At 44.0% G+C, this 17637-nt stretch overlaps 1 protein-coding gene and 1 pseudogene across 3 annotated transcripts in view; both read right to left on the bottom strand.

Annotated features, from left to right (window-relative positions):
* The window catches only part of TANC1 (tetratricopeptide repeat, ankyrin repeat and coiled-coil containing 1), a 270909-nt gene extending 263857 nt beyond the window's left edge, over positions 1 to 7052 (bottom strand). For 2 of the 3 annotated variants that reach the window (XM_053596908.1, XM_053596910.1), the window contains exon 1: positions 6937 to 7024. The gene's annotated coding sequence lies outside the window, so the exon portion shown is untranslated. Of the gene's footprint in view, positions 1 to 6936 lie in introns of all 3 variants that reach the window. The other variant, XM_053596909.1, reaches the window with a different exon arrangement.
* Positions 7053 to 13805: 6753 nt separating this feature from the next.
* LOC128591021 (uncharacterized) lies at positions 13806 to 13886 on the bottom strand (annotated as a pseudogene).
* Between the last annotated feature and the right edge of the window lie 3751 nt (positions 13887 to 17637).

Genomic DNA, 17637 nt, shown 5'->3' with positions numbered 1-17637 from the left:
TGGATAGAGTTAACCAAAAGCAGGAATGAAGACACAACTGTCAGTTCTAGCAAGTTGTAAAACGTCCACTGTTCCCTCAAGCGACCTCCTGTAGCCTAAGTTGACAAGAGAGTCTACAGAGGATGCAAAAAAAAAAAAAAAAAAGTATGCGAATTTTAAGAAAGGAAAAAACTAATTTAAAATTGCAATGCTCAAGTCATATTTGACTTCTGCAATCACAAGAGATACAAGATAACAAATATCAGTATATACTATTACAATCTTAATGTTTTTTCTTTCTTAAAATGTGCATACACTTTTTCAGCACCTTGATTTTTTTATAACGTTCTTCTATTTTCTTCCCTTCCATACTGATGATCTAGCACACTCTACTTTGGAGATTACTGCCTTAAACAATAATGAAAATATTGTTTCTCACACAGTAAGTTCCAAATCACAATGGTTCTAGGGTTGATTAATTTAGCAGCTAAAAAACATCACTGTGGTCTTAGGCACCCCAATCTTTGCACTCTGTGCAAATAGTTCTCTTGTGCTAACAACCTTACACTTCAAACATGAAACAATAGGCATCATATACCTACTCATTAACCAGTCACTAGCAACAGGTATGATTATTACTAAAACTGACTTGGCTTAAGCAGGATTCGCTCCCTAGGGCAGAGGACTTCCAGCTTACCCTTAAGTACATGGCCAGTGGAAAGCTAATTAAAAGCCGAATTCTGGTAGTAAGTACAGTTGGTCTTCTACACCTGTCCCTGAGTATCCTCTGGTTCCACATCTACAGATTCAACCAACCAAGGTTTGAGGATGTTTGGGGGAAAAAATGCAAAACAACAATAAAAAGAATAAAGTCAACATCAATAGAGATAACATTTATTTATCTAGTGTTCACATCATTTTAGGTAATATAAGTAATCTAGAGATGAATTAAAGTATACAGGAGGATTACGCAGGTTATATAAAAATACTACATATACTATTTTATATAAGGGACTTGAGCCTGAGGATTTTGGTGTCCATGGGTACACTGGGACTAATCCCCCACAGAGAGATGATTATAATTTTATAAATTATTATAATGATGCGCCCCCCCCCCCATGAATCACATAACCGTCAAAGCACAAGTGAGCCTAGGCAGAAGAACCATCCAGCTGAGCCTGACTCCAATTTCTGAATCCCAATCAAATAAACAGTTGTTGATTCAAGCCACAAGAAACAAGGGGTACCAGAACCTAATATGCTGTTGTACCAGCAACCAAGCTTCCCTGCCATAGCATTCTACATATGAAGGACTGTGGAGGAAAAATGAACCAGACTTTCATTTCCACACATTTTTTTTTTTAATGCAAACATCCAGTTCAGAATCAGCAAGCACTCAATAAACATTAATAATTGATGTTACTAATCCCAAGTAATTTAGAACAAAGCATGGCAGAGAGCGAGGGATATGATGGGTTACATGGGAATAATGACCAACTCTTCAGTTTTTAGCAGTAATTCAATACCCCCTGATGCAAGTGCCTTGAGTACACAGCAATTCAGAGCCTCAGAGAATGTGGACAAGTCCACTGCTCTCAAGACTACAGGGGAGTACATCACAAGAACACTAAAAATGCTCATATCCTTTCCCATAGTGGTGTGTTGCCTTGACCAGCAGTACCACCTGTGGAACCGTATACTGGCTTGGCTAGTTCTTTTTCATCACCCAGCTCCCTCCTCCTTCTATTAACAATAAGCTCCTTCTTTCTGGAGTACTTTGCCTACCTATAGTCCCACCTCATGGGTCTCACCATAACTCTCCTTTAGTGGGCATCAGGCCAACTCAGGTTCTCTCCAGGGTTTTCCCAAATTAGACCTAAGATCAAAAAGGCAGTTTCTTGCTGTGAGATTTTACATTTCCTCAAAAGCTTGTAAACTACAGGATCCCACTTTTGCATGAGCGTATGTTATGGCATGAGAAGGTCATAGCCAATTTCTTACAGACTTCCCCACCCTCAACCCCCCACCTCCCACCACATAGATAATGGCCTCCTAGGTGCGCTGGGGTGGAGCAGGGAAGGGGCTGAGTCACTGTGGCTCAAAGTTATGTGGCTGAACAAGCTGGGTTCACACCTATTCACACTGCAGCTAGAAGATTTTTACCAATAAATTCCTTCACACCGGTGACAAAATCTGTGCTAAAATCCAGGAACTATGTCATTCCTCTACAACATTTTTCTGGTCCTTGACATTCCTGACTTGGGGACTCTTCTTTCCAGAACGTGCTCCTTGGTCACACACATCTGCAAGACAACACCCACCCTAGAAGGGCAACTCCATCAGCAACAAAGCCAAACCAAACCATGAGAAACTTTCATTCTCCACAAGATGTTTCCTGAAAGCCTTCTTCATCAAAAGTTCTCCACTTATCATTAAAAATCCATTCTCCTTGATAAGAAGGAAAACAACAGGCATTCCTGTACTTTGCTCTCTCATCCCCTTCTGGTACGCTGATAACAAAGTCTCCCATCTCCATTACCAAACACTGCTTCAGAATGCTCCCTTCTCTCAACCATGGAAATGGCAGCAATTTCAGATTCACCTCACCTCCTTCCCGTCAATCAATGATACATCCTTTCTGAGGTTTCAATTCCACTGCCTAATATTTTGGAAAGCATTCCTCTCGAAACAAAGCTTAAAAAGCTGAAGATGGACAAGCTATTCAGATATAATTTTAGAACTTGTCAAAGATATCCAGATGTCAAGCTGCACAGTGCTCCTAATTAAGCAAGCAGGACACAGTACAAACATTTAGAGACACAGTGAAAACGGGTCACCTATAACCTATTTCTCTCCCACTAAAACAATACCAAAAGGAAAGGATTTATTTACTATGGAAAGTGCTACAAAATCAGACGTTTCCAGGGTGGCGCCTGTGGCTCAGCAGGTAGGGCGCCGGTCCCATATGCCAGAGGTGGTGGGTTCAAACCCAGCCCCGGCCAAAAAAAAACCACACACAAAAAAAAATCAGACGTTTCCAGTCATCATTTGAAAGAGTTCAAAACTGATAGCACCAAAAAAAGAAGAGTCACCTAGGCTTTGTAATTAGGCTGAGCAATACCAAGATGAAAGGCAAATGATACGTTCATTTCTTATTTTTAAAAGGAGGTACAGATTTAAGAAGTGACTTTCTCGGGCGGCGCCTGTGGCTCAGCGGGTAGGGCGCCGGTCCCATATGCCGGAGGTGGCGGGTTCAAACCCAGCCCCGGCCAAATTAAAAAAAAAAAAAAAAAAAGAAGTGACTTTCTCAAGAATGCTATCTGGGTTACTAGTCTAGATTATAAATCACATTAGATCCTGAAGCCCACTGAATGAAAAGAACTTGAAAATAAACAAATGATTAGTTTGAGGCATGTGACTTTCTGAGACTCTCTTGGGGAGAAAGTTTTATTACCATTATTAGTGAACTGTTTTTAATCCCTGACATCAAAGCATAGATATTAACCCTGGGGTTCTGAAACCAAAATAAACTCATAAATAAAATACTGTAAGAAATTGCTGGGCGGCGCCTGTGGCTCAGTGAGTAGGGCGCCGGCTCCATATGCCGAGGGTGGCGGGTTCAAACCCAGCCCCGGCCAAACTGCAACAACAACAAAAAATAGCCGAGTGCTATGGCAGGCACCTGTAGTCCCAGCTACTCGGGAGGCTGAGGCAAGAGAATCGCTTAAGCCCAGGAACTGGAGGTTGCTGTGAGCTGTCTGATGCCACGGCACTCTACCAAGGGCCATAAAGTGAGACTCTGTCTCTACAAAAAAAAAAAAAAAGAAATTGCTGCATATGAACATTGGTCTGTATGTCAGATTTTAGCCAACTCACAATAAAGAGAGGTATGGAGAAGGAAGTAGGGAGAATCACAAAACAGGTTCAAGCTCAACTCTGCTATTTATAGATGACACTGGCCTAACTGATCTAAGGGCCCAGCCTCAGTTAGGGTTCAGGAATAAAATATGTAAGTAACAATGTTTATAAACCCCATAACACTGTTCTAAAATTATAGTGCTGGCTCCAGATTTCCTACATTTCTCAAATTCCTGTAGAATCACAGACCTTTATACTTTCAAGGTGATCCCAGTTAAGGGGTAAGAATGAGAAAACCAGGACCTCAAAGGTTTAAGAGCCCTGCACAGCAATCACTTGTATAAATGTGGGGATCTAGTTTTTCCACTGAAATATGCGTTTTAGAAGATAGTTGAAGACAAACCTATTCTAGGAACTAAAACAAACTCCTCCTCCCTCCAAAAACTTAGGAGCATTCTGCTTTATTTTGCTTCCGTAAATTCTTAACTGTAACTTAGAGGATGTTAAACTAAATTTTTTCATCAGAAAGATTATTTTTTAAAAAAACATTTATCTGTGACACTCTCAACCCTACTCTCAACCCAAAAGAGAGAAAATCTTTTACAACTGGGTTAGAAATGTCTAATGGAAACATCAACATATTGTTAACCTCCAGCTATGCTGGCAGGAGTCATTATAACATGGATTACAGCCTCACCAGCCCAGGGATACTGGTTTTAATGTTCTCAGGGAGATAAAGAATTAATCAGCAACTCAGAAGAGAATGTGGCCTAAAAATGGACAATTTAATCAAGGCAACTCATTGTCTCTAAAATTATGTCTTTAAATTCACAGAGTATCAAAAACCTACTATGGCACCAAATAAATTGTGTGTGGCTAAAGAGACAAAATGTTCTTTTTTTCTACAGGCTGTTACAGGATGCACAAAAAGGCTGACTATGAATCAGTTTTGTTTTAGATCCAATGTGGCCATAAATTACAATAATTTGGACATTCTGATGGTTAAACCAAGAAAGCAGGAAAATCACTGCTTCTAAGTTCCAGCAAAACCTGGTGCCAAAAAGTTAAGTTCATGGCACAACTGCAAGACAGGGTCATGAAAAGTGACCTTCAATTTATTTCTGGGCTTTCCTGCCTCCACTAAAATCGATGACACTATTTCCCATCCCTCATTGTCAAATCACAACAGTCCGGAAGCCTGGACCAAGTTCACTTGGCAGGTAACAAGAACAACCCTAGCAGGAAGTCCTGAAGGATATCAGATACCATACTTCCTTTACTCCCACATACTTTTAATTTAAAAACTGCTAGCATATATTTATGATGCTTTTTAATGACACCTACCAAGCATTCTGGCTGACAGCAAAAACTGGCATACTCCAGGGAAGGTTCCTCATGAGGTCTTAAAACAGCTTACATGAGTAAAACATTCAGACTACTACTATAATGAACACCTCTCAGCCACTCAGAAATTCTTACATTCCCAGCAATGGAAAAGCAGCTGTTAAAATCCAGGAATCTTCCTAGTGGCAGATCTAAAATACCTCCAGGCTGGCCAGAGAAGCTTCACAACTGCTGTCTCCTCCTTTCCCCCTCCCCTGCCCCAGGAGTGCCAGCCTGGCAGGAAAAAAGATGACCCAGGAAGGAAAAAAAAAAAGAGAGTAGCAGACCTGGTGATGCAGACTCCTTTCATTTCCACTACAGAAACACCAACCCTCTGGGCTAACTAACCAGGTTTCTCCTTTCCCTTCCACCCCCACCAAATGTACATTAATTAACTTCTGCAGTCTGGTGCGTCTGGCATTTCCAGAGCTACAGATCTCAGCAGTCCATTCCTTAATGATTTTTAACCAGGAACTTCTTTCTGCGGCAAAGTTTGTGGTCCACACCACGTAAAGATCCCTTTACCTTGTAACCCGCTAGGACGACGCTGCGCCCGGGGTCAAGTTCAAGACGAAGGTGCCCCCACCACCACCTCCCTGTGTTGACTCCAGCAGGAAACAGCCGTCAGAACAGTCCCATCACCTGAGGAACCAGGATCCGGGGCTGCCAGGAGTGGGCCGGAGGGGGAAGGGAGAGGACTATCGCCGGGCTTCGCGTCCTCCGCCCCTCGTCGCGGCGCCGCATTTCTACCTGGCCACCGCCGCATTTCCTCCCGGAGTCTCACACGCAAAGTCAAGTTAGTTTTGTCAGAGACCTTTCTGTCCGCAAAAACGCCACACAATGCCTGCTGTTTCCTTCCCAGCCAGCCATGCTGGAAAGACGCCGCGCCAGACCCTGGAGCAGCCACCCCAACCCCAATATTGCGCGTCCGCACCCCAAAGTCGTCCAGGGACAATGTGAGCCCTGACACAGTCCCCTAAAAGTGACCGCTCTGCATCCAAGAACAGGGGGCTCACAATCTTGACACACTCTCGCTTTTCTCAGCTTCCCCCCTCACAAAGAAAAATCTTCAGTGTCTAATTCTAACTCGTCCCCCACACACACGCAAAAAAAAAAAAAAAATGCTAATTGCCGTGTTTCTGGAAGCCAACAGACTTTCAACCCCGACCGGGGCAATACGACTCCCACCCCACCCGCCACAGCCGGCTTAAGTTTGCTCAGTAACTTCGCGACCCGCGCACTCCGGGGGCGCCCCGGACCCCCTGGTGCCAGGCGCACCTCCCCACGCCGCCCCCGCCCCAGGTACCGGGCTCAGCCCGGCCCTAGCCCAGCCCCAGGGCTACCGAGGCGGCGGAAAGGGGGGGAAGCGAGCAGGCGCGGCGGGCGGGGGTGGTCCCAAAACTCCAGCCTGCCCCGCGTGTTCCCGGTTTCCCCCACCCCAGCTCGGCCAGAGGCCCGCTCAGGCGGGCTCGGCGGGAACCGCGCGGGGAAGGTGCGGACTCCCCAGAACGCCGAGACCCAGGCCCGGGGCGCCCAACATGTAGGTGCCTATGCCCGGAAAGCTCCCGAAGGGAGTGGGGGCGCCAGAAACTTTCTCACACGCCTTTCCCCTCTCCCCATCACCCTCTCCTTCTCCCCGGGGCCCTCTCCTCCTCTCCGCACCCCGGCAGCTGGCCCAGCCCCTGCCGATCCGAGGCCCGCGGCGGCGCGAGTTACCTGCCGGGGAAGTTTCCAGCTCCGCGGCGCTGTTCCCCACCCCCAGGGCCGGGCCTCGGGGCGCGGCCGGCTCGGCGCTCGGCTGCTGCCTCTCCTCCCGCTCCCGAGGCGGCAGCCGCTCCTGCAGCTGCCACAGCTAGGGCTGCGCTCGGGCCCGTCCCCCGGTCTCACCCGGCCCACACCGCGGCCTCATTGGCAGCGCGAATCCCCGCCCTTGCGCGTGTTCCCGAAGGCACCTTCCTCTCGCGCGCCCGCCCCGGCCGCGCCTCCCGCGCCCCTCCCCGCCCGCGGCTGCCGCAGCTCCGCGGACCGGCTCGGGCCCGGCGCGCGAACTTTCCTCGGGGCGCGGGCGCGGCTCCTCTGCTTTCCTGGCCTGGTCCCGGAGGAGGTGGCCCCCCGGCGCAGCGCTGGGACCCCTCCAGGACCAGAGTGACATGGATGATGGTCTTTTCTGCAGCCTCTTTAAAATCAATGAAGTGACCCTCCCCGCCGCTTTTTTAAAACAACCCAGGAGGACATATGGGAGCAATTAGCCAAACTAGAGTTTCCTCGGATGCTTTAGGATGGCTTGTGTGGCTTTCTTGGATTTTCTCTGCCTCAGTTCAATACACACACGTAGAGAGAGAAATAAAAACACGCTCAAACACGTTCATTTTCTGGGGCCAGAATGAACGAAGGGACAGGAAAGATGTAAGAAAGCATCTCCCTGGCTGCGCCTAGTTCTTTCTCGAAAGCGAATTAGGGACGTTCAGGGACAGCTGATTGACCGGGAGTCCCTGGGGCCCCGAGTCTGTAGCCTGCTCTGACCTCTCCCTGCTGGCCGGTGCTGTCTGCGCTCCATCCACCAAGGGCCGGCGTCGTGCCTCTGTCGGCGGGAGGAGGAGGGATGGCTGCGGGGAGAACGCACAAAGATGCTATTATTGTGTCGGTTGATGGCAGTACATTAAACTCCCGAGTTCCCAAAATGTTTTGTTATTCCCCAGCAGACCAAAAGCCAGGTTAGACGCTAGGGATTATGAAGTCCTGGGTTCTCCAGGTCCTCCCAAGTGTTAAACAGCCAAACTGGTCTTGGGAACTCAGCCCACTTCATACCAGAAACCTTCTAGGCCAGCCTTCGTCATGGAAGGATTAACCAGAACCGCCGCAGCCTTGTGTGGCCAGCGGGAATTGTGCCCGGGTCACCCCACTGGTGTGCCTGGAGCAGAGAATACAGAAGTGGCTATAAATGGATTTATTAGCAACCCCTAACCTTGCTGTGGCAAACTTGCCTTTAAAGACAACTGTGTTTTAAACAAGTTTCCCCATAAAAACGTCAACCTCACGCAGAGCTTCCCAATATAAAGGTAGCGGCAAGGAGGGGTGTCCATATTTAAAGTTCTTATGGAAAGGGACAGGAAACAAAATGCCAATCTCTCTTCATAAATTAAAGATGAAATGTGCTGGGTATTTCACCCATGTTATCAGAGGCCTGATAATCATTCCCATGTTGATATTTGAGCAGTAAACGTATCAGCAGCCTTGAAGTCTTCCTGAAACAAGGCAGGATATGAATATCTAAAATAGAATACAAACTTACTAAACCAGAAAAGCATTGACTTCTTTCTCTACTCTGAAATGTCTCATTGCTAAAAAATATGATAATATGTTTTATTTTATTAATTTGTCTTGAAATGTGTAAAAGTTACCAGTGTTTCAACAGCAGATGAAAAAGCCACTGCAACTTTCGTGATAAAAGAAACACACAAACAGGGCGGCGCCTGTGGCTCAGTCGGTAAGGCGCCGGCCCCATATACCGAGGGTGGCGGGTTCAAACCCGGCCCTGGCCAAACTGCAACCAAAAAATAGCCGGGCGTTGTGGCAGGCGCCTGTAGTCCCAGCTACTTGGGAGGCTGAGGCAAGAGAATCCCTTAAGCCCAGGAGTTGGAGGTTGCTGTGAGCTGTGTGAGGCCACGGCACTCTACCGAGAGCCATAAAGTGAGACTCTGTCTCTACAAAAAAAAAAAGAAACACACAAACAAAAGACAAAAACTACACGCAGTCTAATTTGAAATATTAAGAAGGAAATAGACTGGTACAGTTTCCTGTTCCAGAGTTCTTTATAATGAGTGAAATGTATAATAGATGAAATTTGTAATTTGTCTCACATGTTCTATCTTTAGCTTTTCTCAACTGTATTTCCAAATTTTTGATGAAATTGCTTAGTTAAATTGGGCTTTGAAGACAATGAAATTTTTCCCCCTGTATCCTTAAAGCTACCTTAAAGAAGCAAATAGAAAATCACATAGGTATGTTAATCACTGGCATCAGCTTTAAATTATTTTCAGCTGACAAACTTTCGTCTTTATAGTTTCAGAAGTCACAGTCACTAAAGAAGTAACTTCATCACTGCCTAGTTAGGAATGTTTAACATTCTAACCCAGCATACAGCTAGCAATCTGAAATTTGCACACAGAAAGGCCCTGTCTCCCCTTCTTCCTGTAGTGTTTATATAATCCAAATTACATTTGTTATATGCACAATCTGATCTCCAGCTTGAAACAGCTAACATTACACACAGTATGTTGTACTAAGAACATCAAAGCTGTCTTCAGCTGTGGGTGAGAACAGTATATTTTATAAAAGACAAGGCCAGAAACACAGAGTAAAACAATTCAAGAGTGAGAAAAGAGTATGGGCTTCCATTAAGACCAGTTTTGCAAGAAAAACTTATGAACATTTTATAATCATCTTTATACGTAACAGATTAGCTGAGCACAAGTTCTAAAAAATAAATCTACTTTTCTCTTAAAATAAGAATGCTTTTCATTAGTTGTTCATTGATGGTCTGTTTATGTTTTCAAGGGAAAAAGAGAGCAAGAATAATCTCTTGGTTTTCTCTGTTCATTTCATTCAGTTTAAAAAGTTCATTTGTTAAAAAAAAATAAAAAAAAAGTTCATTTGTTACATTTCTGTTGATACCAAATGGAAAAAAATTAAAAGAGAAATACAAATCACATGAATATTATTTGTTGCACACATTCCCCCAATATACATACAACATACTGGATTCCATTTTTAAATTTTCTGTCAGTTTGGCAGCCTTCTAGCTTTTCTCAGCAAAGTGAAAGAAAACAGCAAATAGTAAACTGGTTATTTTACCATACAATTTACTACCCAGGGCAATAGGCTGAGGCAGGCATGAGAAAAGAATGTAATGTGCCTAGTGAACGTTAGTATGCTTTTTTCCCTTGCTCAGATTCATAAGTATTTCTATTTTAAATCAAGCCTAATTTAGGATCATAGCCAGTATTTATTATGGTATGCGTAGTATAGAATATATAGTGGGAAGTAAAATGTTTAAAACAGTATAGTAATTACATACAAAAACTGAGACAAGACTAAAATTAACACAGTTTTTAAGGCAAACTTTAAGGAAATTCAAACAAAACGATTAAGCACACAGACACTTTTTTCCTTCTTTGGGGTGTCTTTTATTTTACAGAATTCACTCTTCTTTGGTCCATTCATTCTTCTCCCTTTTAACTTTTTGGGAAAGAAAAGAATTTTTGAAGACATAGGGAGTAATAAAATACAGAGGGTGTATTTAAAAATCAGCTGGGAAAAGCAATGAAATTACATACTTCTGCACACTCCCTGCATTTGTGATGATCCGCAGTCACACATATTGTACCAACACCATGGTCAGAGGTGATGTACGCTGATGGCATACAGTCATCCGGGGATATGGAAAGCCACAACTGTACATAGTCAGCCAGGCAGTTAAATTAAAGGAGTCATGGGACATAGAAACCCCTCCACAAGTCTAGCACGTGGTCTGCCAACGCGGTAGGAACTCATCCAATACAGGTTAGGCAGTGAATTATTTAAACCAATAATGAGTTCCCCTAGCCTAAGGGAAGAAAGCGGAAGATAGATTCAGAGGTTCACATTTCCTTATAAAAATATGAGAATAACTAAAGTCCTGGGAGAATCTGGTTTAAGATGGCATATATATGGCTAATATTTTAAACACAGATTTAGCCCAATCTTATGATGGTAGACATGCCCTATAGGGGGAAACAGGAATGTCCTGAGTTCAGGAAGAGTAAGGTAATGCAATCTGTTAGTAATCCCTTTGAGAAATGTCAGTGAATCTGGTTAGGATAGTTTATTTATTTTTATTTTTATTTTTGAGATAGAGTTACACTCTGTTGCTCGGTAGAGGACCCTGGCGTCATAGCGCACAGCAACCTCAAACTCCTGAGTTCAAGTGATCCTCCCAAGTAGCTGGGACTGGGGCGGTGCCCGTGGCTCAAGGAGTAGGGCGCCAATCCCATATGCCGGAGGTAGCGGGTTCAAACCTAGCCCCGGCCAAAAAAACAAAACAAAAACAAGTAGCTGGGACTACAGGCACCTGCCACAACGCTGGTTCGTTAGTTTTTCCATTTTTAATAGAGATGGGGTCTTGTTCTTGTTCAGTTTGGTCTTGAACTCTTTTTTTTTTTTTTTTATGTAGAGACAGAGTTTCACTTTATGGCCCTGGGTAGAGTGCCGTGGCATCACACAGCTCACAGCAACCTCCAACTCCTGGGCTTAAGCAATTCTCTTGCCTCAGCCTCCCGAGCAGCTGGGACTATAGGCGCCCCGCTATTTTTTTGTTGCAGTCCGGCTGGGGCCGGGTTTGAACCCGCCGCCCTCGGTATATGGGGCCTGCGCCTTACCGACTGAGCCACAGGTGCCGCCCCTGGTCTTGAACTCTTGAGCTCAAGCAGTCCATTCGCCTCCACCTCCCAGAGTGCTAGGATGACAGGCATGAGCCACCACCACCCCTCCCCCCAGCTGGTTAGGCTAGTTCAAAAAGAAATGTGTTGTTAACTTTGAGTACAATAGATACATTTTAATATTCATCACCTTGGGAGTGTCACTTCCCTCTTATCAGCAAGTTGTACCAAAAAAAGGCACTGGAAATGGAACCATGATATCTGGATGCCAACACTGATGTTGTCACTTAATGGGTTTTTTTTTTCAGCTTTTGGCCGGAGTCGGGTCTGAAGCCACCACCTCCGGTGTATGGGGCCGGCGCCCTACTCCTTGAGCCACAGGTGCCGCCTGTCACTTAATGTTTTTGATTACTGGCAATTCATTTAGTCTTTCTGAGCCTCAGGTTCCCAGTCTATGAAAGGAGGAGAAAGTATGGAATCTCAGCCTCACAGGTGTATTGAGAAGATTAAATGAAGAAAGGTGAAAACCACTTAATAAATTAGAAAATACTCTAGTAAACTTCATTTTTATTTAATAAACAATGAACTCTTTTTGTTGGAACCACTTTGCTTTGAATAACAACCTAAAGATTTGACCAGAGCATTCAAGAATGCTCCGAAATCATTCAAATGATTGAAATCGTTCTTACATTTGCACTCCTGAGGAAGAGTGATTTAAAGATGATTTAGTAGTAGATAATCCTCCAATTAAGCTCTCAGAGACTCTCTATGGGTAATTTGGCAATTCCTGTCTCAAACAGTAGCAGTTGCAAGCTATTTGCATACACAGATATATAGGGTGACCATAAAGTTTGGGTGCAATTTTAAAATGCACACAAACTTTATGGCAACCCTGTATTTTTGTCCTGAGTCAGTGTTAAGGAGCAACAATTATAGTATATATACAATACAGGCATACCTCACTATGCAAATCAACATGTGGAAATTCTTAGTTACATAATATATTAATATAAAGGATATATTTTTTTTCCAGACAGAGTCTCACTTTGTTGCCCTCGGTAGAGTGCGCTGGTGTCACAGCTCACAGCAACTTCCAACTCTTGGGCTTACTCGATTCTCTTGCCTCAGCCTCCAGAGTAGCTGGGACTTCAGGCACCAGCCACAACGCCTGGCTATTTTTAGAGATGCGGTCATGCTCTGGCTGGTCTCAAACCTGTGAGCTCAGGTAGTCCACCTGCCTCAGCCTCTCAGAATGCTAGGATTATAGGCATGAGCTACCGCACACGGCTAATATATTTCCTCTAAAAAAATTCTTAAAGAAATTCTTTTAAGTGCCACTACAATCTTATATTATTAATTAGTGGTAATTTTTTCAATTCTGTGAAATGGCACTGATAAACACTAATGAGATTATGACTTTGAACCCCAACAAGTACGAGGTCAGATGATTAAGTTCCAGAACTCATCCTAGAAAAAGTACTACAAACCTCATTGCTGAATATCACTATGGTCACCAGATGGCCAAGGGGAGCACTTCGGAAGTGACCACAGGGATATTCAGCAAAGAGTAGCACTCTTCTAGGATAAATTCTCACACTTAATTGTCTGACCTCGTATTTTTGTAAAACCAAACACTAATCAAAACTCCTTTGCAGTTGCATATTTATTTGAAGAAATGCAAATGAGAGAACAGCACTTAACAAAAGATTTGGTTTAAAAAGAGCGAGAGGTGACAGGGACATGAGATTTTGGTTTTGACCAGATCAGTCAAGAATGCTTTGAAACAAATCAGTTTGTAATTTCTCAATGATCATACAACTTAATCCAGAAATGGGTAAGGAATAATTATTTTTTATTAATTCATTTAACTGTGGGATGCTTCACAAATGTGTGTGTCAATCCTTTTTTTTTTTTTTTGTAGAGACATAGTTTCACTTTATTGCCCTCGGTAGAGTGCCGTGGCGTCACACGGCTCATAGCAACCTCCAACTCCTGGGCTTAAGCAATTCTCTTGCCTCAGCCTCCCGAGTAGCTGGGACTACAGGCGCCTGCCACAACGCCCATCTATTTTTTTTTGTTGTTGTTGCAGTTTGGCCGGGGCTGGGTTTGAACCCGCCACCCTCGGCATATGGGGCCGGCGCCCTACTCACTGAGCCACAGGCGCCACCCTGTGTGTGTCATCCTTGCACAGGGGCTATGCTGATCTCTGTTTCATTCCAATTTTAGTGTACGTCCTGCAGAAGCAAGTACTATATTGATATTTTTCGAGACAGACTTTCTTTTTTTTTTTTGTAGAGACAGAGTCTCACTTTACTGCCCTCAGTAAAGTGCTGTGGCGTCACACGGCTCACAGCAACCTCCAGCTCTTGGGCTTATGTGATTCTCTTGCCTCAGCCTCCCGAGCAGCTGGGACTACAGGCGCCTGCCACAACGCCCGACTATTTTTTGGTTGCAGTTTGGCCGGGGCTGGGTTTGAACCCACCACCCTCGGTATATGGAGCTGGCGCCCTACTCACTGAGCCACAGGCGCCGCCCAAAATGTGGAGCGCTCTCCAGGTATTGGCCTTAGTGATGCATTTTTTTGTTTTTTTTTTTGTTTTTGTTTTGTTGTTGCAGTTTGGCCGGGGCTGGGTTTGAACTGGCCAACCTGAGCATATGGGGCCGGCACCCTACTCACTGAGCCACAGGTGCCGCCCTATATTGATATTTTTCATGATGAAGATAATTAATTTTATAGAACTTGAGAGGTTTGTCCAATAAAGGGCCTCAAAGAACAGATCACAGTAACTTTCAAGCCAAAAGGTGAGTAAAACAGGATTCACACATTTAGAAAACTATTTTTTAAACTAGTTTTGGGATTTTAATATAATAATTAGCAATTCTGTCTACCTAACAGTCTATTAAAGATATGAACATTTTAGATTTAGGGCAGAAACTATTTAAATATAAAACTTTGCTCCTCTGCATCTTTCTGAGTGTGTCATATGTAAATGTTTCAAGGGCCTTAGCGAGAGTCATGTCTGCCTAAGAGAAAATAGGGCACTGTGTAATTATCAGGAGAAATTAACTACCAAGCTTCATTAGAAAAGTCACCTCTTACCTAGAGAATTTGCTCTAAAAACCAGCCACTTAGTAAAGATTGATTTGAGTACTTAGTGAGCTGTAGCTAAAGCCTGGTTAGCTTTCAGTGATTTCAAAGCTCTTCCTAAAACTCCTTTGCTTTCACCGCTAATCTGTTGCCTCTCACTCTTCAAGGTTTTCAGTGCCTTTGGAAAGACCACCTGAAGGGAAAGAGATTCCTGATACAATTACAATAGAAACAGGTTAAAACAAGATTTCTAGAACCCAAAAGAAGACAGGAAACATTGGGGGTCAAAATGAGACAATGTTCTCTTGGATTTCTAAATCATCACGCTCCCATCCTCCCCCACCCCGATTCAACCAGAATGTCACGGGCCTACGTCTTGTGAGACAAAGAAAACTGATAGCCACAATCAGGAAAAAATATATATAATATTTACCTGAGAAGCTATTACATATTTAACTTATTCAAAATCAAGTGGCATGCAGAGAAATTAGATCACTTATGCATTGCTGGTGGTAGTGTAAAATAATACAGCCTCTCTGCAAAATGGTTTAGGAGTTTCCTAAAAAAAAAAAAAAACAGAACAAAACAAAGCTTAAACATGAAACAACCAAATGACCCAGCAATTGCACTCCTGGGCATTTGTCCCAGAGAAATGAAGACTTGTATTCACATGAAAACCTATACGTGAAATGTTTACGGCGGCTTTATTCATAATAGCCAAAAAATGTAGATGACATTCAACAGATGAATGAGGTGAAACAAACGGACACATTCGTACCATGGAGTAATACTGAGCAATAAAAAGGAATGAGCTATTAATGGATACGACTTTGAAAGAAAATATTACCATGAGAATGTGACCACCTCTCACTCCCTACCATAGGAATGTGACCACCTCTCACTCCCTACCATAGGAATGTGACCTTTTGTAACTGTTCCAGGAGATAGCCCCAGGAGCTGCAGCAAATGTTTACTATTAAGCAAATATTTGACTGTTAGTCTTGTCTTAAGACAGTTGAATAATGAACCAGAGTTCTTCTTATCTGGAGAGCCCCTGCTATGTCTACTCCCCCTCCTACTTTATGGTTAGAGCCCCTGCTATGTCTGCTATTCCCGCCTACTTTGTAGTTTTTGCCTTTATAAGCTTGTAAAAACTGCTGTGCAGGGCTTGACTCCTTGGCTTCTAAAAGAGTTGTGGGTCAAGCTCCAGCATGTTGGAATAAAAATCCTCTTGCGTTTTGCATCAAGCGCCGTCTCTTGCGGTTGATTGGGGTCGTCAGAGCTCCGGGCAGAGTGGGGGGTCCTGCCCCAAGTCTTTCAACTTGATGAATCTCCAGGAAATCACATTAAATGAAAAAAACTATTCCAAAAAGTTACATACAGTGTGATCCACTAAAATTACTTTTTTTTTTTTTGGACAGAATCTCACCTTGTCACCCTGGGAAGAGTGCCCTGCCCTGGTGTTGTCATAGCTTACAGCAACCTCCAACTCTTGGGCTCAAGTGATTCTCTTGCCTCAGCCTCCCGAGTAGCTGTGACTACAGGCCCACCCCTCCATGACTCTCCCCCCAGCTACTTTTTAGAGAAGACATCTCACTCTGGCTCAGGCCAGTCTCGAACTCCTGAGCTCAAGCAACCAACCTCCTCGGCCTCCCAGAGTGGTAGCATTATAGGCATGGCCACCTCCCCCGATCAACTAACATTCTTTTTTTTTTTCTTTTTTGAGACAGTCTCACTTTGTCACCCTTGGTAGAGTACCATGAAATCACAGCTCATAGCAACCTCAAACTCTTGGGCTCAAGCAATTCTCTTGCTTTAGCTTCCCAAGTAGCTGGGACTACAGATGCCTGCCACAACACTCGGCTATTTTTTAGAGATTGCTCTAGCTCAGACTGGTCTCTAACCTGTGAGCTCAGGCCATCTACCCACTTCAGCTTCCCAAGTGCTGGGATTACAGGTGTGGGTCATCACACCTAACATACTAATATACTTTTGAGGACAATGATTTAAACCACTTTATAATGTAATGGTACATAGTAGATAATAAATGGTAACAAGTACTATAATTTTTTATCAAAATCTCAAATTTACATATCTTGATAAAAGACTACTTAATTATTCCTTGATAGACCAGTTAAGGGTACAGTCAGAGAAAACTCAGCTCATATGGGTTTAACCAATAAGAGTGTTATTGGCTCATTTAAGTGGCAAGAAGTTTCAAAATTAGATGATACAGCAATTCAACAAGGGTATTAAGGATTCATTTTCTTTCTGTCCTCTGCTCAGCTGTGTACAATGTTAACTTCATCCTTCATCCTAAACTGATTCCCCCTGTGAATGTGATATGGCTGGAACTGCAACTGGGCTATGTGCTTCCTCATTTATATCAACGTGCTTTATAAGAGTCCTGAAATTCACCCTGATCGGGCAACCTGAGATCAAATGTCCACTTCTTTTTTTTTTTTTTTTTTTTTGTAGAGACAGAGTTTCACTTTATTGCCATCAGTAGAGTGCTGTGGCGTCACACAGCTCACAGCAACCTCCAACTCCCGGGCTTAGGCGATTCTCCTGCCTCAGCCTCCAGAGAATCTGGGACTACAGGCGCCCACCACAACGCCGGGCTATTTTTGTGTTATAGTTTGGCCGGGGCTGGGTTTGAACCCGCCACCCTCAGGATATGGGGCCAGCGCCCTGCTCACTGAGCCACAGGCGCCGCCCAAAATGTCCACTTCTAAACCAATGATAGTGAGCACCTACGGGCCACCAGGTTGGGTGGTGCACTGAGGAGGGGAAAAGTGTGACCTTGGGGCCACAGTGACCTTCTGTATCCTTAACTATAGCCTTTTGACTGAATCTAAATGTTACAGAACAAATCCTTTTAAGAAAGGGATTTGTTCTGTGAAGTTGCAGTCA

The sequence above is a fragment of the Nycticebus coucang genome, chromosome 7, assembly GCF_027406575.1.
Source record: "Nycticebus coucang isolate mNycCou1 chromosome 7, mNycCou1.pri, whole genome shotgun sequence".
NCBI classification, from domain to species: Eukaryota; Metazoa; Chordata; class Mammalia; order Primates; family Lorisidae; genus Nycticebus; species Nycticebus coucang.
The sequence above is the reverse complement of the archived record's forward strand: the minus strand, read 5'-3'. Positions and strand labels throughout refer to the sequence as shown.